The sequence below is a fragment of the Gopherus evgoodei genome, chromosome 16 (assembly GCF_007399415.2).
Source record: "Gopherus evgoodei ecotype Sinaloan lineage chromosome 16, rGopEvg1_v1.p, whole genome shotgun sequence".
Classification (NCBI taxonomy): domain Eukaryota; kingdom Metazoa; phylum Chordata; order Testudines; family Testudinidae; genus Gopherus; species Gopherus evgoodei.
The window spans coordinates 749437-771760 of NC_044337.1; the positions used below are offsets into that span (position 1 = coordinate 749437).

The 22324-nt window shown below is 49.9% G+C and overlaps 1 long non-coding RNA gene across 1 annotated transcript; it reads left to right on the top strand.

The window, feature by feature from the left end:
• Positions 1-3564: 3564 nt before the first annotated feature.
• Positions 3565-21585, top strand: LOC115636152. Its single transcript, XR_003996836.1, has 3 exons — positions 3565-3637; positions 19561-19662; positions 21245-21585. It is a non-coding gene; the product is annotated as an uncharacterized LOC115636152 (long non-coding RNA).
• The last annotated feature ends 739 nt before the right edge of the window (positions 21586-22324 follow it).

The window sequence follows — 22324 nt, forward strand, 5'->3', positions numbered from 1 at the left end:
ACTTGCACGAGGAGGACCCCGTGGGCATACCACCAGGCCCAGGGGGTACCGTCAGGAGCCTCCCAGTCAACTCACTCAGATCCTCATGTCCCAGAGGCCACTATAAGCCATCCTGCCCAGGGGGTATGGATGCTCCTGCATCCAGCTCTGGACAGGCTCCAGACCCCTGCATCGGGGATCCCAAGCAGCAGGACCCATCACAGCAAGAAGGACCACCCAGATGAGGCAGTGACAGGGACAAAAATCTCTGGCTCTCCTCTAATAGACCTATGTGACCACCAGGACTTACTATGTAGGGTGACACATAATATGAACCCTCAGGCAGAGAAGGTGATGGAGCTGGAGGATTCAGTGGTCGATATCCTGTCAGCAGAGACCCCATCCCGAGTGACTTTGCCCCTCATTCGTACCACCCATACTAATGCCAAAACGATATGGCAGACGCCTGCTTTGATTGCCCCAACAGCTAGAGGGGGGAGAGGAAATATTTTGTTCCCTCCAAAGAGTTTGAGTATTTATATACTCACCCTCAGCTGTGTTCACTAGTGATGGCCTTGGTAAACGAAAAGGAGAGGCATGGGCAACAGGCTCCAGCACCCAAGTCAAAGGATGCCAGGCACCTCGACTTATTCGGGTGCAAGATTTATTCCTCCAGGGGGCTGCAGCTCAGGGGTTGCGAACCAACAGGCACTCCTGAGCCACTATAACTATAATTCATGTAATTCCATGTTAAAATTTAAAGAACTAGTGCCTCCAGAGTCCAGGGACGAGTTTGGGGCTCTAGTGGAAGAGGGTAAAAAGGTGGCCAGGACCTCCTTACAGGCCTCCTTAGATGCGGTGGACTCAGCTGCCAGGACCCTTGCATCAGGCATAGCCATGCTCTGCATATCATGGCTTCAGGTGTCGAATTTGCCTCCAGAACTACAGCAAACCCTACACGACCTTCAATTTGAAGGACAAGGCCTGTTTTCTGAAAAAATGGACTGTAGACTACAGAGCCTCAAGGATTCCAGGGCTACAATGCATTCCCTGGAAATACACACACCGATCACCCAATGCAGACCCTTTAAACCGCGGCCTCAGAGGTCCTACCCACTTCCTCAGCCAAGGCAGGACTTTTATAGGAGGCACGGAAGAGATGGCAGGAAAAAATCCACTGGCCACCAGCCTGGTCAGAACCAAGGCCCACCCAAATCACCAGTGGTACCTAAACAGAACTTTTGAAGGTGCGGCCGAGGATGGCGTACCAGTTACTATCCAGGATTCTTCCCCTCCATTCTGGAATCATCTCTCCTGTTTCCACTGTGCATGGTCCCTTATAACCACAGACCATTGGGTTTTTCACACAGTGGAAAAGGGATATTCTCTCCAATTTTCTTTCTCCCCTCCCCATCCCTCTTCAAGGACTCCCTCTCACAAGCAACAACTCATCCAGGAGGTGTGCACGCTTCTCGCCATAGGAGCGATCGAGGGGGTTCCAAGAGAGCTAAAGGGCAGGGGGTTTTACTCCCGTTACTTCTTAATCCCCAAGGCCAAGGGTGGGCTCCAACCTATCCTGGACCTGCGCAGACTCAACAAATTCATGGTAAAGTTGAAGTTCCATATGTTATCACTAGGGACCTTTATTCCTTCTCTGGATCCTGGAGAGTGGTACGCCACCCTCGACATGAAATGATGCATACCTCCACATAGTGATTCATCCAGCGCAGAGATGTTTCCTTCACTTTCTGGTCAATCACGGACATTATCAGTTCACAGTCCTCCCTTTCGGGCTTTCCACGGCCCCCAGAGTATTCACCAAATGTATGGCAGTTGTGGCAGCCTCCCTTCATCAGCAGCGGATACAAGTATTTCCGTATCTCGACAATTGGCTTATCTGGGGCCACACCAGGGAATAAGTGCAGTCCCACGCTCAAGTTACCATAGCCATGTTTCAGCAGCTGGGCCTTCTGCTCAATGTCGAAAAGTTGACTCTGGAGCCAACCCAGAGAATAGAGTTCATCGGGGCAGTCCTAGACTCCAGACTGGCCAGATCGCTCCTTCCAGAGTCCCACTTCCAGTCGCTGGCAAACATCATTCGCAGCCTTCAGTTTCCCTTACAGTTTCACCTCAATGGTGAAAATGTACCTGAGCCTTCTAGGGCACATAGCCTCTTGCACGTATGTGACCAGGCACACCAGACTGCGGCTCCGCCCACTCCAGGCCTGGCTATCCTCAGTGTATTGTCCAGGTCGGGACAGCTTGAATATAGTGGTCACCGCTCCAGAAACAGTCCTAACCTCTCTCCGTTGGTGGTTGGTCCCCGGGACAGTATGCGAAGGGGTCCCATTTCATGCCCCTCAGCCATCCTTGTCCCTGGTCATAGATGCTTTGTCCCTAGGATGGGGTGCCCACCAGGGGGACCTCCGAACACAGGGTCTGTGGATTGCAGCCGAGTTATCCCTACACATCAATGTACGAGAACTGATGGCAGTGTGCCTGGCATGTCAGGCATTCTGGGAGCATCTACATGTCAGGGACTCTAACCCCAACGGCAAAGTTCGTTGTCTGACCGCGAGAGAGACAGGCAACACCAGCAAGGTTCGATCAAAAGCTCTTTATTGACAAGTGCACGCATCAATAGAGAGCAGCTCGTCTCCAGAGAGAAACAGCCCCCCTCTTTACATTTTAGTATAAGCCTATATAGACAGTTTTGTCGCGTCATAAATTATTTACTTGAGCAACCCACCCCCTTCTTCTAACAACTAGAAACTAGACACCTTTAGTATACATGCATGCCTAAAGTTAGAAATGTAGGGGAGTTAAAAACAAACAAAGAACAAAACCAGGGAGTGAAAACAAGGAGGCTGGGAAACTAGGGCTCTTATCAGTTCTTCGAAGGAGCTGCCCTAACACAGCACATCTGGTACTATGCCAGGAATGCAGCTTCTCTTTTATCTCACTTTTTCCCAGCGCTTGTGAGACATGCTGCTGCTTCTCAGTGTTTTTCACTCAGGGATTACCCACAAACCTCTGTTAGCCTGACTTTGGTCAGGTTGGCATACCTGGTTTTGTCTGCAATATCTTTATTCAGGCCTAACATACACAACTGTTGTGTGGCAGTCCTAACAGACAACACCATGCAGGGCCGGCTTTCGGCCGATTTGCCCGATTCCCCCGAATTGGGCCCCACGCCTGAGAGGGCCCCGTGCCGGCAGCGTCTCTCTCTCCGGAAAGCAAAGTTCTGCGTCTCCAGGAAGCAGCAGCTGTTGTTGCTAGGCAACGAGAGACGCTGCCAGCAGAGGGCTGAGGCAGAGACAGCCGCGTGGGTGTTGCAGGAGGGGGGAGAAGGCACATGTGCTTTGCAGCCTCCCCTCCACTCCCCCCAGCACTCACCTGGGGGAGATGCCGAGGGGGGCAGGAATCTCTGCAGTGGACCTCAGTCACCTGAGCAGCTGCTGGGGCTCCCAGCGGTGAGTGTCTGACCCTGTGACTCCCCGCAGGTTTGTAACATTGGGTTGGTGTTGTGGTTTTTGAGGTGTTGCTGTTTGAGGGCAAGTTTGTGCCTGCCTGTGTTTGTTTCAGAACTAAAGTCAGGATCATGTCATGGAACCCAGGAGAAAAGCCCCCAGCCGGTACTTAGTGCTGTGAACTCCAGGTGAGAGAGAGAGGGAGGGTTGGAGGAGGAAATCAAATACATCAAGAGGGGAGAATATGAAAGGTCTGCAACACGGCAAGCTGAGACTTTTATCTCCCCCCCCCCGCCCTGCAAGAGAGGAAACTGAGGCATGGAGTGATCTGAGTCCCTCTCCAAATTATTTTGCAAAGGAAGAGGACTGGGGCTCCTATCCAAACCAGTTCCCTTCCCATCAACTCTGCTTTCCCTGCTGCAAGACCGCTGTAGGGGCTGAATATTTCCATTATACTATGGCTCCTTCGTTTGCCCTACAACAATAAATTAGACTGGCAGGGGGGGCTATTCCCTCCCAAAGCTGTGTGGATATTAAGGTTTTTTTGAGGGGGGGCATGATAATATTTCAAATCAATCAAATGCCCAGCTCAGCTTTCTAGCCATCCAGCAGCTCTAGGGTAGGGAAGGAAGGTGCTCTTGGTGCAGAGTGGTTGCAAAACAGGGGTGAATTTAGCAGGGGGCGAGGGGTGGTCTGGCTGAAATGCCACCTGATGCAGCCACACACAATCACTGGCAGCGCTGGGAGAGACCAGGAGTGGAAACAAGTGGCCTGGGGGTGTGGGGACATTTGCCCTCAGTCCTGGGCTTTGGGATGGACTAGGCTGGATGGTGGGTTCAGTCTAGTCTTCCAGCCTGTTGCTCTCACTGGAGTTTGTGGTTTTCATCTGGCTCCACCGAAAAGATCAAACAAGCCCAGTAGAAAAGGGAGGTGAGAGAGGTGGGAAAGGGTGTGTAAGGGGTTAAAGTGACCCATCAACGAACCAGAGTTTGACTGGGTTTCCCCCCAGCCACCACTCCTGCAAACACTGGGCAAGGGGCAGCCCCATTCCCCACCGAGGCTGTGGTGAGGGGCAGCAGAGGAGGAAGGAAGCCACATGTGGTGGCAGTCCCCTCCCCTCCCGTCCCCTCCCATCCCCCCAGCACCCACCACACCCTCTCCGGCCCCCAGACTCTGTCCCAGAGTCTGCACCCACCCCTCCGCACTCCCTCCCAAAGCCTGCATACCTCCACCCTTCCTGCACACCTCCACCCTTCCTGCACTCCACCCTATGCCCCAGCCCGGAGCCTGCACCTAGCACCCAAACTCTGTACCACTCCGTCTGGGCAAAGCTCTCCTTGGTCTAGCTCCCAGCCCCTCTCCAAGGGTTGCAGCTGTCTGGAGGTGCTGCCTTCCACACCTTCCTAATTCACACCTCATTCATTCAACAGAGCAATTGATTACAAAGTGGGGGGAAGATCTTATTCTACTCCTAGCAAAAAGACATTTTTCTTTTACCTTAATTACACTACCTTTGGGGCCAGTTATAACATATTACCAAGGTTCAATACAAAGTCATATAAAAGTTATACAAAAGTGCATAATGCAGAGATTTATCTACAACTGTATTGATTGACTGCTGGGTGCAGTAATATAGTAACCCCTGGGTCTTTCAATGAGGCTTTATACTTGTGGGGGAGGTGAGGGGGCAAGTGGCGGGTGGGCAAAGAGGCAAGCAGTGAGCCAGCAGGGGTTCTAGGGGCGGGCATGGGGGTTTCTGGCAGGGGAGGGAGAAGGTGAAAGGAGGCGAGTGGTGGGTGGGGGACTGACTAGGAGGGATGCAGCAAGCCAGCGGGGGGTGGCAGGGGGTGAAAAGGGGTGTGATGGTGGGGCTGAGCAGGGAGGGGGCAGGTCCTATTTTACTGCTGTGATCTGGTCACTCCATGTGTGCTGTTTCTTCCCGTTCCCCCCCCCCCCCGCCCCATTCTTGTTTCGACACGGCGGAGCTGGGAAAGGAGGGTTTGTTTCCACGGGGCCAGGTGGTGCTGGGGTGGGAAGGAGGGGGCAATTTTATGTTAATAAGGAAATATTTTATAAATTTTAATAAAATAAACATTAGTGAAGAAAATCAGTTCTTCTTCGAGATGTGTTGCTCATATCCATTCCAGTTAGATGTGTGCGCCGCGCGTGCACATTCGTCGGAAAACTTTTACCCTAGCAACTCAGTGGGCCGGCAGGTCGCCCCCTAGAATGGCGCCGTCATGGTGCTCGATATATACCCTTGCCGGCCCACCCGCTCCTCAGTTCCTTCTTACCGCCCATGTCGGTCGTTGGAACAGTGGAGCGCGGCTTAGCTGACCTCCACTTCCCTAGCTACTAGTAGTTCTCGTATATAGTTATGCAGTTATAATCCTTTTATATATATATTTGTATAGTTATACGTTTTTTCTTTGCTAACATAGTTAGTTTAGTAATAGTTAGTGGGGTTCAGGAAGTAGCCCCTTCCCTGCACCCGGTGCCGGAGCCCATGCACGGCTCACCAAGTTTTAAAATGGGCTCAGCCTGCCAGAAGCCGATGCCGAAGGGAGATCCACACGACTCCTGTTTGAAGTGCCTCAGGGAATCACACTTGTCAGCTAAGTGCCCTATTTGCAAGGCTTTTAAGCCGAGAACAAAAGGAGCGGGACTTTCACTTACCCCTCCACCTTTGGCCCCGAGTGATGATCAAGCGGCTGGCAGAAGCGCCTCCTCAGCACCGGACCCCGCCGGTATTGCCAAGGCCTTTCGGCACCGGCCGTCGCCGGCACCGAAGTCGACTCGGCACCGCTCCCTTCCTCCGAGGTCGAGAAAGCCTACAATTCCTGCTGGTGCCTGATGGCTCCCCGGCACGTGTCGTGGTTGAGCCCCCTGCTCCTGCTGCTTCCGTGCCACCTGCATCGCAGCCAAAGAGCTCGTCTAAGTTGGATCGCCTGGCACCGACACCTGCAGAGGCACCGATGATGTCGGCACCGTCGATTCCAGTCCCCCAGGGCCATTGAATCCGGTGCCTGACGGCTCCCCGGCACGCGCCGTGGTAGAGCTTACTGCTCCCACTGCTTCTGTGCCAACTGCACCACAGCCAGAGAGCTTGTCTAAGTCGGATCGCCCGGCACCGACACCTGCTGAGGCACCGACGACGTCAGCACCGTCGATCCTGGTCCCACAAGGGCTGTCGAATCCGGTGCCTGACGGCTCCCCGGCACGCGCCGTGGTAGAGCTTACTGCTCCCGCTGCTTCTGTGCCAACTGCACCGCAGCCAGAGAGCTCGTCTAAGTCGAATTGCCCGGCACCGACACCTGCTGAGGCACCGACGACGTCAGCACCCTCGATCCCGGTCCCACAGGGCCATTGAATCCGGTGCCTGACAGCTCCCCGGCACGCGCCGTGGTTGAGCTTACTGCTCTTGCTGCTTCCGTGCCAACTGCACCGCAGCCAGAGAGCTCGTCTAAGTCGGATCGCCCGGCACCGACACCTACCGAAGCTCTGACAACCTCGGTACCGTCGATCCCGGTCCCACGAGGGCCGTCGAATCCGGTGCCTGACAGCTCCCCAGTATGCACTGTGGTTGAGCCTGCTGTTCCCTCCAAGCCAGAGACATTACCAACGGCGAGGGATCTCATTGCCATGACAGAGTCGATACTGCCTGACCCCGGCACCGCCGGTGCGGGTAATACAGTCTCTTCATATGACCGTCCTCTGTCAGCACAGCGGAGCGGCACCGTTCATGATCACGGTCCCACAGACGCTCCAGGTCCCGTCGGCACACCCAACATCACTTGCAGTCCCGGTGCTGTTTCCTCATCGGTACTGGTCGCACTCACCGCACCGGTCGGTATCCCGTTCGCCGACCCGCTACTATCGGCACCGTTCCGACTCCCGGCATCGCGACAGGTACCGTGATTCCCGTAGCCTCTCCCCGAGCCTCGAGATCTCGGTCGACCTCCCGGCACCGTTCTGGTTGCAGGTCTGGATCTCGTTCCAGGTACCGGTACGCCTCCCAGTGCCAGTCCCCGGTGCCGAGTTGGGCAAGGTCCGATAGAGTCAGAGACTCTGCCCATGCCTTTTTTTAGTACCTCCATGGCCATCCAGACACGCATCCGCGTCATCCCACATGCGCAGATCTTATGCTCAGGACCACGATTCTGATACGCCCCCCAACAACCTGAGGTGGAGGAGGTCCCAGGGGTAGAGGACCCAGTATGGTGCCCTCTAAGGGGTACGATTACTCGTCTGTCCGCTCTCCTCTCTGCTCACTAGTCTTTCAGTCTGTTAAGGAGAGGTATTGGCATGGCCAGCGGGCGCCAGCCCCGAAACTGAAGGAGGCTTGGCGAATGAACCTACTTGGCCGCCAGGTGTACTCTGCAGAGGCCCTGCAGCTCTGGGTAGCAAAGCAACAAGCCTTGCTTAGCTGCTATAATTATAGCACCAGGGTGAAGGTAGTTTAGTTTATGGAATTTCTCCCTCAAAATTCCCGCCAAGAGTTCGCTGCCGTCTTGGATGACGGGGGAAAAAGGTACCCAGAGCATCCCTCCAGGCCTGTTGGACGCAGCAGACTCAGCAGCCAGGACTCTGGCCTTTGGTGTCGCCATGAGGTGCATCTCATGGCTTCAGGTTTCAAACCTCCGGCCGGAGCTGCAGTATGCCATTCAGGACTTACCCTTTGTTGGTAAAGGCCTCTTCGCGGCAAAGACAGCCCCAGGCTGCGAAGTCTGATGGACAATAGGCTCCTAATGCGCTCTCTCAGCATGCATATGCCAGCGACCAAACGCAGGCCTTTCTGTCCCCAGCCGCCATACTCTGTGCCTAGCCAGAGACAGGATTTTGGCAAACGGCGAGGCCAAGGTGGTCGCAGACAAACATCAGGACCCCTAAAGAGCCAAGATCAAGGTCCCTCGCAATTACCACTGGGACCAAAGACGAACCTTCCAAGGTGCGCCTGAGGGCGGTGTAGCAGTCACAGGCCGGGATCCCAATCCAGCTTTCTCCTGGTGTGGCCCCAGTTAATTTCAGATCGCTGGGTCCTGCGCACGGTGGAGCATGGGTACCACCTCTAATTTGTTCCAACCCTGTCCCCCTTCAGGGACCCCTCTCACGAGCAATTCCTCGTACAAGAGGTGCAGACGCCGACAGACGAAAGGGACAAGGGGGTTTACTCCCATTATGCCCTAGTCCCCCACTCGAACGGAGGTCTCAGACCTTCCTAGTCCTGCGTGGTCTCAACCAGTTTAGGATAAGGTTGGAGTTCCGCATGGTATCCCTGGGAACCATTATCCCATCCTTGCCTCCTGGGGACTGCTATGCCGCCTTCGATATGAAGGACGCGTACTTTCACAACGCCATCTTCCCTCCGCACAGGAGATACCTCCGCTTTCTAACCAACCGTCAGTAATTCTGGTTTACGGTCCTACTGTTGGCCTTTCTGAAGCGCCACAGGTATTGATCAAGTATATGGCCATAGTCGCCGCCTACCTTCGCTGATGTCGGATATGCGTTTTCCATATCTGGACGATTCGCTTATCCGAGGAGACTCCGAGACACAAACCACTCAGCACGTGGGCATCGTCACGGTCTTATTCACAGGTTTAGGCCTGATGATTACTATAGAGCAATCCACTCTGGTTCCCATGCAGAGGTTGGACTTCCTAGGGGCTATCCTGGTCTACGACCTAGCCAGAGCCTGCTTATCACAGCCGCGGTTTTAGGCGATGGCAATAATCATCCGAGGTCTGCAGACTTTCCCAACGACCTCGGCTCGCACTTGTCTCAGTCTCCTGGGTCCATGACGGCCCGCAAGTTTGTAACCAAACACGCCAAGCTCCACCTCCGTCCTCTCCAAGTCCGGCTCACCTTGGCGTACCGCCCGGACAGAGAGCCAATGGTCATGGTAGTCACCGTTCCCTCGAGCACCTTAGGCTCCCTAGAGTGGTGGCTAACTCCCTCCCTGGTGTGGGCAGGGATGCGGTTCCATCCGCCCCAGCCCTCACTGCCCCTGACGACGGACGCGTCATCTCTCTGCTCGAGTTCTCATGGTCACCTCTGAGCTTAAGGCCTTTGGTCTTCTCGGGAGCTGGCATTCCACATCAATGCCCCAAAAATGAGAGTAGTCCGCCTGGCGTGCCAGGGGTTCCAGCAGCAGCTGCGAGGCCGTGGTATCTCGGGGTTTACAGCCAACACAACGGCCATGTGCTTCATAAATAACCAGGGAAGGACATGGTCCTCCCCCCCTTTTTGTCAGGAGGCCATCCATTTCTGGGACTTTTGCATGGCCCACTCGATGGAGCTGGTGATGTCCTTTCTCCCAGGCGTTCGGAACGCCTTGGCGCTTTGAGTCAGCAGGTCTTTCCTGTCTTACGAGTGGTCACTCTGCCCCATGTGAGGCATTCTGTTTTCCAGATGTTCTGCTCCTTCCAAGGTCTCCCCTCGGGATCGATCTTGGACGCATTCCTGATGCCGTGGAAAGGCCAACTCCTTTATGCCTTCCCACTGTTCCCACTTGTTCATTAGGTCCTACTCAAACTCCGCAGGGGCAGAGCGCGCATCATCATGATCACTCCAGCGTGGTCCAGGCAGCACTGATACACCACGTTGCTCGACCTGTCAATAACCAACCCAATTACCCTGCCACTCCACCCAGACCTCATCACTCAGGGCCACGACAGGCTTCGTCACCCGGACCTGCAGCCTCTTCACCTCACGGTGTGGCTGCTGCTTAACTGAGCCAGGGTGGCAGGAAGCCTTCCACCTGGTCAACGTACGTGGCCGAGTGGAAGCGTTTCTTCTACAGGCGCAATACGCTCGATCTTGCTCCTACTGAGGTCTCAATCCCCTCTATTTGGCCTGCCTCTGGCCTTCAGTGGCAGGACCTGGTGGTATCATCGCTGAGGGTACACTTGGCAGCCATCTCTACCTTCCAGCCAGGCTAAGGTGGACGCTCCGTGTTCTCGCACTCTATGGGTTCGAGGTCCCTCAAGGGTTTGGAGCGCTTGCACCCTCGGGTGCGCCGCCCAGCCCCAACCTGGGACCTCAACCTAGTTTTAACTAGACTTATGTCTCCCCCATTCGAGCTGTTCGCGACCGGCCCTCTGCTATACCTGTCTTGGACGACAACTTTCCTCGTAGCTGTTACATCGGCCAGACGAGTCTCCGAGCTCAGAGCTCTTACGGTGGTTCCGCCGTACACTAGGTTTCACAAAGACAAGGTGCAGTTATGACCACACCCGGCTTTCCTCCCTAAGGTGGTTTCGGCCTTTCATGTTACCCACAGCTCAATGCAATGGGGGCAACAACGGCACTCCCTGGACATCTGTAGAGTGCTCGCATTTATATTGCGCTGGCAGAACCATTTCGTAAGGTGCCCCAGCTCTGTCACGGTAGCAGACCAAAGGGAAGGCTTGCTTGTTTTCCTCTCAGAGGATCTCATCTTGGGTGATGGTGTACATCCGCACTTGTTATGATTTGGCTCATATTTCCCCAAGCCACATCACCGTGCATTCTAACAGGGCTCAGGCTTCATCTGCCGCCTTGCTGGCTCGTGTTCCTACCCACGAGATCTGTCGCGCAGCTCCATTGGTCCTCGGTCCATACCTTTGCTTCGCAGTATGCCCTGGTTCAACAGTCAAGAGATGCTGTAGCCTCTGGCTCAGCAGTTTTCATTCTGCCACATTTCACTCCGACCCCACCGCCTACGTAAGGCTTGGGATTCACCTAACTGGAATGGATATGAGCAATCACTCGAAGAAGAAGAAAAGACGGTTACTCACCTTTGTAACTGTTGTTCTTCAAGATGTGTTGCTCATATCCATTCCACACCCGCCCTCCTTCCCCACTGTCGGAGTAGCCGGCAAGAAGGAACTGAGGAGCGGGTCGGCCGGCAGGGGTATATATCGAGCACCATGACGGCGCCACTCTAGGGGGCGACCTGCCGGCCCACTGAGTTGTTAGGGTAAAAGTTTTCTGACGAATGTGCACGCGCGGTGCACACACCTAACTGGAATGGATATGAGCAACACATCTCGAAGAACAACAGTTACAAAGGTGAGTAACCATCTTTTGTACAACTATCAAAACAAATTATTTTCCTAATATGAAAGTGCAAATCAGCTAATTAATATATGATGTAATGAATGTAATATATAATTTTGTTGTTATTTATATAGTCATGGAAAGTAAATAATACATGTAAGAAATGAAAGGGTTTTTTTTAAGTGTTTTTTTGTTTTAGTCATCCCTGCTGGGGCCCCATCGAAACTGTTCGAATTGGGCCCTGCACTTCCTGAAGCCGGCCCTGATACCACGGCCATGTTCTATGTCAACAAGCAAGGGGGAGCCCAATCATTCCCCCTCTGTCAGGAGGCCATTCACCTGTGGGAATTTTGTATAGCCCACTCTATCCATCTGGTAGTGTCCTTTCTCCTGGGGGTCCAGAACACACTGGCAGACCACCTCAGCAGGTCCTTCCAGTCTCATGAGTGGTCAATTCATCCAGATGTCATCCATGCCATCTTCCTGAGGTGGGGGTTTCCCCAGGTCGACCTGTTCACCTCACGTGCCAGTCGGAAGTGCCAGACGTTTTGTTTTCTTCAAGGCAGGAGGTCCCCGGGGTCACAGTCAGACGTCTTTCTGATCCCATGGAAGGACCAGCTCTTCTATGCCTTCCCTCCATTCTTGTTAGTCCAAAAGGTTCTGCTCAAGGCACACAGAGACAGAGCACGTCTGATTCTGATCGCCCCAGTGTGGCCCAGACAACACTGGTACACCACACTGCTGGAACTATTGGTAGACACTCCGATTCCACTCCCACTCTGGCCGGACTTGATCTTGAAAGACCACGGTCGCCTTTGTCACCCCAACCTGCAATCCCTCCATCTCACAGTATGGATGCTGCATGGCTAACACAGTCGGAGCTACTCTGCTCACACACGATACAGCAAGTACTAGGTAGCAGGAAACCCTCCACTAGAGCAACATATCTGGCTAAATGGAAGCGTTTTTCCTGCTGGTGCGCTCAACACAATACACCACCTTTGCAGGCGCCGGTGCCTCTCATCCTGGACTATATCCTCTCCCTAAAACAACAGGGCCTGGCGATATCATCGGTTAGGGTGCACCAGGCAGCCATTTCAGCTTTCCACCCAGGAGACTGGTCATTCTATCTTCTCCAATACGATGATTGGTAGGTTTCTTAAAGGACTGGACCATCTTTACCTGCAGGTGTGACAACGGGTCCCAGCATGGCACCTTAACCTGGTCCTCTCCAGACTCACAGGGCCCCCGTTCTAGCCGCTGGCCATGTGCTCACTTCTCTACCTCTCTTAGAAGACAGCCTTTCTCGTAGCTATCACTTCAGTGAGATACATATCCGAGATCAGACCCCTTACATCGGAGCTGCCATACACAGTTTTCCATAAGGACAAGGTGCAGCTTCACCCTCACCCTACTCATCCTTCCATGTCAATCAAGACATTTTCCTCCCAGACTTCTTTCTGAAGTCACACGCTTCACAATGGGAGCAATAGCTGCACTGCCTTGACATTCGTAGGGCTCTAGCATTCTACATTGAGCGTACAATACTGTTCAGGAGGACGACTCAACTATTCGTCGCCGTGGCTGACCAGATGAAAGACCTCTCAGTCTCCTCACAGTGTATCTCCTGTTGGAACACCTCCTGCATCTTCTAATGGGAACCCTCCTTTCCACCAGGTTTAAACTTCTCTTTCTGAGGTTTACACTCAATAGATCTACTCAGAGACATCAGCTAGAGACAGGGCCGGCTCCAGCAGGGGCGGCTCTAGGGATTTTGCCGCCCCAAGCACGGCAGGCAGGCTGCCTCCAGCGGTTTGCCTGCTGCCCTCGTGGCACCGGCAGAGAGCCCCCTTCAGCTTGCCGCCCCAAGCACGTGCTTGACATGCTAGGACCTGGAGCCACTCGTGGGCTCCAGGCACCAGCCCAGCAAGTAGGTGCTTGGGGCGGCCAACAGTGAGGGGTGGCACATCTGGGTCTTCAGCAGCAATTTGGTGGCGGGTCCCTCAGTCTCATAGACTCATAGACTTTAGGGTCAGAAGGGACCAATATGATCATCTAGTCTGACCTCCTGCACAATGCAGGCCACAGAATCTTACCCACCCACTCATGTAACAAACCCCTGACCTATGTCTGAGTTACTGAAGTCCTCAAATTGTGGTTTGAAGACCTCAAGCTGCAAAGAATCCTCCAGCAAGTGACCCATGCCCCACGCTGCAGAGGAAGGCAAAAAACCTCCAGGGCTTCTGCCAATCTGCCCCGGAGGAGAATTCCTTCCCGACCTCAAATATGGCAATCAGCTAAACCCTGAGCATGTGGGCAAGACTCACCAGCCAGCACTCAGGAAAGAATTCTTTGCAGTAACTCAGATCCCATCCCATCCAACATCCCATCTCAGACCACTGGGCATACATACAGTCCCTCTCTGAGTGAAGAACCAGCCACCGAATTGCTGCTGGAGACTGAAGCAGCAGTGGTAGAGCTGCAGATAGCGATCACGGCTTTTTTTTTTTCTGCTTGGGGGCGGCAAAAGCTGTGGAGCCAGCCTGCTTCACATCATCTTTGGGCACATCCAGACTACTCGCTGACTCGGCGGGTAGCGATGACCTATCGGGGATCAATATATGCGATATATCGATCCCCGAACACACTCCCGTCAACTCCAGAACTCCACCAAGGCGAGTGCCATGAGGATGGGAGGTAAGTCAAAATAAGATACATCAACTTCAGCTACGCTTTTCCCATAGCTGAAGTTGCGTATAGTGTAGACTAGACTTTTACATATGCTTAAGAAATGCTCCTGAGCAACAAATTCAAACATTTCTTCAAAGCTTCCAATTCCTCTTCCTGTCACTATTTTCCCATTCAATCTTTCATCTTGTTTACATATTCCCCATTATTCAGACCAGCATTTCTCTTAAGATTCCTAAATTTCACCTGATATGTTTCTGGAGTGATTTGAAATCATTTCAAAATCATTTCTTTGAATTTATAGTCATCTAAAGCATCCTGAAATGGCATTTCCTTGAATGTAGTCAGAACTTTACCAGTTAACTTTGCAACCAAAGTGGGGATTTTCTTCTCCTTAGGAATCTCATGAATTACACACAGGTTTCTCAAAGGCAGTGAAATATTCTGTAACAACATCTGTCACGTTGCATGCAAAACACAGTTGTTCTCATTTCTGGAAGGTAGGAATCAGTGACATGGGAATGTTCTGGTTCTGCTTTTCTAGCAGTCCAATTGATGTTTTTTCCTCTTTTTCTTTCTCCTCCATGGCTAGTCTGTGGGGTTCAGCTTCTTTGGCTTTCAGCCCTAGGGGCAATGGCCAAAGATCCAAGTTAGCTTGATTGACAGAGCAGACTGTCTAATGAGGGAGTCACCAGGTCAAGGGTTCCCATCCTCCATGTGAGCTGAAATTACCTGGGCCAGAGTGGAGCCAAGGAGTGTGGTTATATTAAAGTACACATTGTTTACTTATACCCAGTTTACCAAAAGATCCAGCTTGCACTGTAGTGACTGCAAAGAGGTTACTAGGCTATGTGAGAGAGCAGAATTTTGCCTAGTGCATTTAGTGCAGCCCTTGGTTTTGCTAGTTATCCTGCAGTCCAGTCAGTAATCACTCATACCTTCTTAGGTGCTCCATAGACTTGATTTCCCAGGCCTCTTACAGCCATCTGATGGACAATGCTATTCCTATCCTATGACCTGTCTTCCAAAATGGGTAAGACAGACTTCTGTAGCTTCTTCTCCCTGCGCATGGGATCACTCATTAGCTGAAATAAAGTCATGTCCATTAGCCCCACAATGATCATTAAGATTGGGAATATAATTTGAGCAGACATGTAATACACTAAAAACAAGTCCTCCTATAGCCACAGTCTTGTGGCTACAGTCTAATATGGCTACTCCTCTGATACGTAGCATATAATACACTGTAACTTTATTCTCCCACACAAATGAGAACTGTCTTAAAAATATGGAGCTTTCATTTTTGGGCACTATAATAGGGCTTCCCTCACCTCTTCAGAATCCTTTTCTCACCACTGGTACACCCTGCCAGCCAGCCTCCGTGAGTCTTCTGTGGCTCAGGCCTCTGGCTGAGTCTCAAAGTCCCCATGAACCCCCTTCTGGGATAGTCAAGAATAGTCCTATTGCCCTCACAAGGGTCTCTGGCATGCCCCCCTTTAAATTTTGCCCTTCGTTCAAGCGCTCCATAAGCATTGTCCCCTTCGTTGTCTTATGCCACTGTAGATGGTAAGGGAATCTGGGCGTGCCCATAACTGTGGGTTCCAAACCATTGCCCCTGTAAAAAATAGCTAGGCCCTGCTTGATTTCAGCTCATTGTTGCTTCTTCCTACCTTCCACTTTTAACTTCACCCTCTCCTCGGAGTTAAAGTTCTTAGGGCCTCTTCCTGCAAACCCAGATTAAGCAAATGCTACCAGAATTAAACTCTGGCTAGCCTCTGCATTTATGTGGGCAGAGAGCAGCACCCTTTCTTGCCCCTCCAGTTCCTGCTAGGAACTGACCTGCTCAGGCCCTGCAGTTCCTTTTATCTGAGCCTGATGGGCTCTGATTGCCTTCTTTCATGAGGACTCTCTAGACAGGCCTAGATTTGTAGCGCTTTTCCTGGGACAGGGTGTAATAGGACCCCAGCACATTACAGGCACAGCTATATTGTTTTTCTTAGCACCAGATGAGCTCCTAAGATGCTTAGCATAAGTGGGAAATATCATGCGGATGTTAGAGGAAGGATGCAGAAAGGGAGGCTGGGCCAGCATTTATCACAGTAGCCTAGGACTTATGCGACCCAGGTTCCATTTCCTGTTCCCTCAAAGACTTCCTGTGTGACCCTGGGCATGTCACGTAGCCCTTCTGTGCATCAGTTCCCTGCCTTAAAAATAGGAATAATAGTGCTTCCCTATCTCACAGGAGTGTTGTGGGGATACATACATTAAAGAGTTTTGAGGTTCTCAGATACTACAGTAATGGAAATTTAAGATAAATGTTAAGGTAGCAAGCAGTATGTTGGTTTTTTTATAGTATTAGGACACTAGGTTCAGAGGTGGCTCCAGGCCTCAGCATGCCAAACGCATGCTTGGGGCGGCAAGATGCGGGGGGCGCTCTGCTGGCGCCACAAGGGCGGCAGGCAGCCTGCCTGCCATGCTTGGGGTGGCAGAATCCCTAGAGCCACCCCTGACCCTGGGATCACCTGGGGAGTGTCACACAATGCTATTGGAATGCTCATTTTTTCGCTGGTTTCCTTCTAATTACCGGCAAGGGTTGCTCTCAGTAAATTGCAGTCCTTTTTGGAATAACCGTCTCAGGCTGTTCATCCTGGGCAAAGGCATCTCTTGTCCAAGTGGTCGGCTGACCTGCTGCAGGAGAACAGGAAACAATGCTGGGAGCAGCCCCTGCATACCTGTGCTCGACTGCAGGGGTGACAAGACCTCAAAGATGGCACCGCTTACCTGAAAGGAGTGTATGATAAAAAATGAGATCTTTGCCCAACACCATCTATTAGGACCTGTGGGACTTGGGTGGCAAGCAGGGAGTCTCCCCACAGAGATCTCCACAGCTCTATGGTGTCAATGCAATTTAACAGACGTTACATGTAATCCCTGGACACTTTTGTGGCTCAGACTGAATATGTCATATTTAAGTAAAGACCAAATTTTCTCCTTGCCTATGATGAGAAAGTTAGGAGTTCTGTCTTCCTCATGCTTAAATATTGCGTTTCAAGTTACAGAACTAGGTTAAGTGACCATGTCTTGGTCTACCAGGCGTCATGTTCCCCCCCCCTCCCCCGCCGCCCCAGCATCATTGCTTCCTGGGCTAGAGGCTACCAACCTGCAAGTATCATTTAGTTCTAGGGCTAGAGGAACCCGCTCTGGGGACCCTAGGGTCTGCAGGGAGAGGATTTGCAGAAGGAAGGAGTAGAGCACCACATGAACGCACAAGTGACATAAGCAGCACATTAATAGAATTACAGCACTCACACACACACACACACACACACACGCCCGCACACAGCACACGCACACACACACACACACACACACACACACACACACACCGCGAAGAGTAACTCTAATGAATGAGCCTAGCCCAAAGTAACGAATACATCTGGTAACATTGTACCTGTTGTTCCTGTACTGTACTTGGTAATGCACATTGGAATACATTATCCCGAGTGAACACACAAATGGATGGGGGAGGGTCTAAGTTAGCTGTAATCATTCATGAAAGAGCCAGCAGAGTCATTGTATACAGTTCTCTGAAAGCAGCTGCTCAACATGCAGTCAAAAAAGGTAACAACATGTTAGGAACCACTAGGAAAGGAATAAATAATACAGTAAATATCATTATGCCACTGTATAATTCTACAACAAAGAGTTCTGTGGCACCTTATAGACTAACAGACGTTTTGGAGCATGAGCTTTCGTGGGTCAATACCCACTTCGTTGGATGGTCTATAAGGTGCCACAGGACTCTTTGCTGCTTTTACAGATCCAGACTAAGACGGCTACCACTCTGATACTATAAATCTACAGTATCCCTACACCTTGAATATTGCATGTAGTTTGGGTCAGCTCATCTCAAAGACGCTATGTTAGAACTGGAAGAAGTACAGAGAAGCCCAACAAAAATAATTAGGCTAATATTACAACTTCTAGTACAAGTAGCGATTAAACAGACAGGGACCTTTCAGCCTGGAAAAGAAACGACTAAAAGGGAGTGTGAGACAGGTCTATAACATCATGACTGGTGTAGAGAACGTCAATACGGCAGTTTTATTTAGCCCTTGACATAACAAAAGAACAAGGGGTCAGAAGCATCTGGCACCCACCACTGTCAGATGAACCAGTCTCCTGGGGGAGCTGGGCTAGCTACTTGTATGTTTTATGTTCTTAGCTAATTAAATAGAAGTTCAGCTTTAGCAACCTCTGAGCATGAGACCCAAGACTGCATTTATGACCCTGTCAACCTTTGTATGACCCATAATACCTTAATAAGAGGCTAATGTATCTAGACAGGTCACTTGCATGTGACTCAAAGAGATGTATTATACTAGTAATCATCAGATCATTCAAAAATGAACAATAGCTGGTAAGTGTGTTTGTCTATGTTTATCTATACCCGATTGGAAGTTTCATAATATAACCAAATTAGCTTGTAGATGCTAAATCCCTTTCATGTCTTAATTACCTTAATTATGTATGCAAGGTGTTCAGTTAACCTTAAAATCAAAGATGTAGGCCACTGCAAGAAACTAATAGTTTCTACATTGTCTTCAATTTAACTATCTGTGGTATAATGGAAGAAGGGCTAATTACCTCTGTGATTGAGAGTAACTAGTTTACAGTGTATGCACAGGAAATAGAAGATCTCAGACTGAACTGAGCAGTTCTCTTTTATATTCTGTTTCCAGTGGAACCATGTCCAGCAGACATGCGGGGCATGGCCTCCTTGGCCCACAAAGTATCATTAACCCTGCTGAATTAATGCGGGCAGGGGTGGCAAAATCCCTAGAGCCGCCCCTGAATGCAGGGTAAGTAAACCTTGTGACACACAGTTTTAATTTCTGTTTGTTAAACTAAATAGTACCACTGGTAGGCATTTTTTCTAATCCTTGAATCACTGTGGCTCTTCTGTCACTATCCTCTGGAATTTATCAACACCCTTTTTGAATTGTGGGCACTAGAAGTGGACAGAATAGTCCAACAGTAGTCACACAAGTGTCAGTTTTAGAGGTAAAATGTACTCCTATGTGAGATTCCTTTTTTTATACCTCCGAGCTTTAGCTCTTTTGGCCACAACGTGACTTCATGTTCAGCTAATTATTCACCATGAACCGCAAATGGGCTAAATTCTTTGTGCCAGGAACCATACATGAACCATGAGAGCTGTTTAGCTATCTGATTTTACTGCATCTCCTTATGTAGAAGGAGGCTTTGATGATGGTCTGCTTCAACTGCATAGATGAGACACAAAATTTATGTTCCTACCTATTCATTCAATATCATCCAATGGGCACACCTTTTCTACACCTAATGAGTGCAACTTTCACAGGTCCACTGTACGAACGGCTCTATCTCAATATTTCCTGGGAAAGAACCGAGATTCATAGATTGGTTTCAGGAGTATATTCTAATGCACCTCCAACTATACCAGGTAAGATATTTCTCCAGATTAGTATGCATTCTAAGCCAACTCATGCCTGCTGTAACTACACTGGGGATGACTAGCCTTATAGCAGTATTTAATTTAGCTCACTATCCAGTGTTCAGCTGCACGTTAGATGCATTAAAAACTACAATCCATGTACAGGCAATACAGATAGAATTTCCATGATGTCGTAATATTATAAAGCTATGGGTTTTAGATGTTTTACATGATACTCTGTTCCATCCAAAAGTATCTACCATGAAATGTCATCATCACAGAGTGCCAGACACATACCATTTACCATTACAATTCCTGCTAAAAGTTTAGAAAGCCAGAAAATCTCACCTTTAGCGCCTCACATGTAACCCAGTTGCTAGTCACATGACAATAGAAGGGAAGAATTTTATCACAGAATTGCGATTCACCCATTTACATCTCCCTTCCACGTCTTGCAATTGTTGTTTATTTAACCCTAACACTGTATGATTTCCCGTTGAGTTAGATTGTCTGAAAGATGTTCAGTGCCCCTAACAGCGATTGGTTTTACTGGGATTTGAAGATAGTGGGAAACACATGGGGATGGAGTAGTGGGTGTTTGAGTGGTGGTGGAGGGAAACGTGGAGGGGGGGTGCAAGGACCTCTTCGGGGGTAGGAAGACATGGAGACAGGGGCAGATATGCCTTACTGAATGGGAGAAGTTAAGGGATTCTTCTGGTTACCACTGATAATAGAAATTGGTGCCAGCATCTTTAGCTCACTATCCAGTAAAGATTCTGCAGGAGCCCAAACACTGTGAGAAGTAGACCTGGGAATCATGTAAAGCCTCTTCCTTCCATCCTCCAGGTTTGTTTCTTGAACTACCCAATGTGTTTGGGGGAAATCATAATGAAGAAAATTTGCTCCTTTCAAGTAGAGCCCCCCACATAAAATAATCTTCCTCTTTACTATCCATTTATGCATTTTGATAGCATACAGAATAATAATTGAGGGCCGAAATTTTCAGAACTGGGTGCCTAAACTTAAGCTGCTAAATCCATGATAAGGTACCAATGCCCTGATTCAGCATCCTAATCACATCCTTAACTCTAAACCTTCAAATAGACTTGCTTAAGGATTTTGCTTAGTCAGAGCCTCATTTTCAAAAATCCTGAGCACCCAGCTGTACCTGTTGGCTATGCTCAGAATTTTTGGGGGCTCAGTAGCTCTTGAAAATCAGGCCACTTTCTTACACCTCAGTACGAATTTAGAAGCCTAACTTTAGGTCCCCTGTTTTGACCTTTCCTGCAGAGGTCATTAAGGAATTTCCCCCCATGCACAATTGGCTAGGTGTACGCTGTGAGTATGGTGTAGGGGGCTTCTCCCAACCTTCATCTGAAGCATCGGGGATTGACCATAGCAGATGGGACACCTGGTAGGTAATGGGATATCTGCTGTAGTAATAGTGTAGGTTTAGGAGCATGAGCGTTGCTAATAAATGTCACTGCATGCTTTGTTATCCTGCATTTAAGATATTAGCAGAGCTTCATGCAGCGAGATAGAGGAGAAGTCCTCCTGCATTTTTTGTTCTAATTTCCTCTATCGCTGATAGATTCCACAGCTAGATGTTGGCTCCATGGATGCAGAAAGCACAAAATGAGGACCCAGAATAAACTCAAAACAACTGGGAGAAAAGGAAGACCTTCAGCAAACATTCACTAGAAACTCAGGTCCAGAGGCTGTAGACAAACTCCTCAACTGGTGTAATTCAACACAGCTAGAGTGAAGTCAACAGAGGGACACTGGTTTACAGCAGCTGAGGTTCTGGGCATACAAGTGGAATTTGTATAAATAAGATGTGGTTCTTGATCATTATTGTCTGTAACAAAAGATATAAATGCTTGCTCTCACTGTTTATCTAAGGGAGACCTGCCTGGGATGGGAGAACCCCTGTCCGAGTGTACTTTCCCCTTGCAAGTGTCAGGAAAATAAATTGTCTCTGACTTTTTGCAATCAAACTGGCCGTAAAGAGACTATTTTCTTCCACACAACTGAGCTATAGTTTTTAAATGTGTGTGTGAATATAGAATGGATATTAGAGAATACTATGGTTTACTTTAGCTCTGTCTGTTACCTCCTGCTCATTCACAGATTTATTCATCTTTAAATCTTTCCTCAACACTTCCTGCAGTTCTTTCTCCAAAGAGCTCCAGTACTGATAGGCAGTTGGACTCTCAGTCTGTCATGTCCAGGCTAGTCAGTCAAGCCTATGCAAGCACTATACCAGCCACGTGACTGTGGTCTACCCCCATAAACTGCTGATGACCAAGTAGGTGCTTTAATTACATGGATTCTCTCACTTTGCTGGAAAGGAGTATGGTTAAGAGCCTCAAAGGTATTTAGGCTCCTAACTCGCATGGAAATCAATGGGAGCTTGGAGGCTAAATACCTCTGAGGATCTGAGCAAAGCCTATAGCATTTGACTCGATAACAACAGTAATAATAATTTGCATTTCTAGAGAGATTGTTTTCTTCAAAGCATTTTACAAATGTTTTCTAACTCTCTGCTTCAAATAGCCATTATTAACAGACAATTATATCTTTTTTCATCATATCACAAATAGGAGAGAGAAGAAAACGCAATTTATTAAAGCAATTTTTTAAGCAGGTTCTTATATGGCAAAAAATTAAA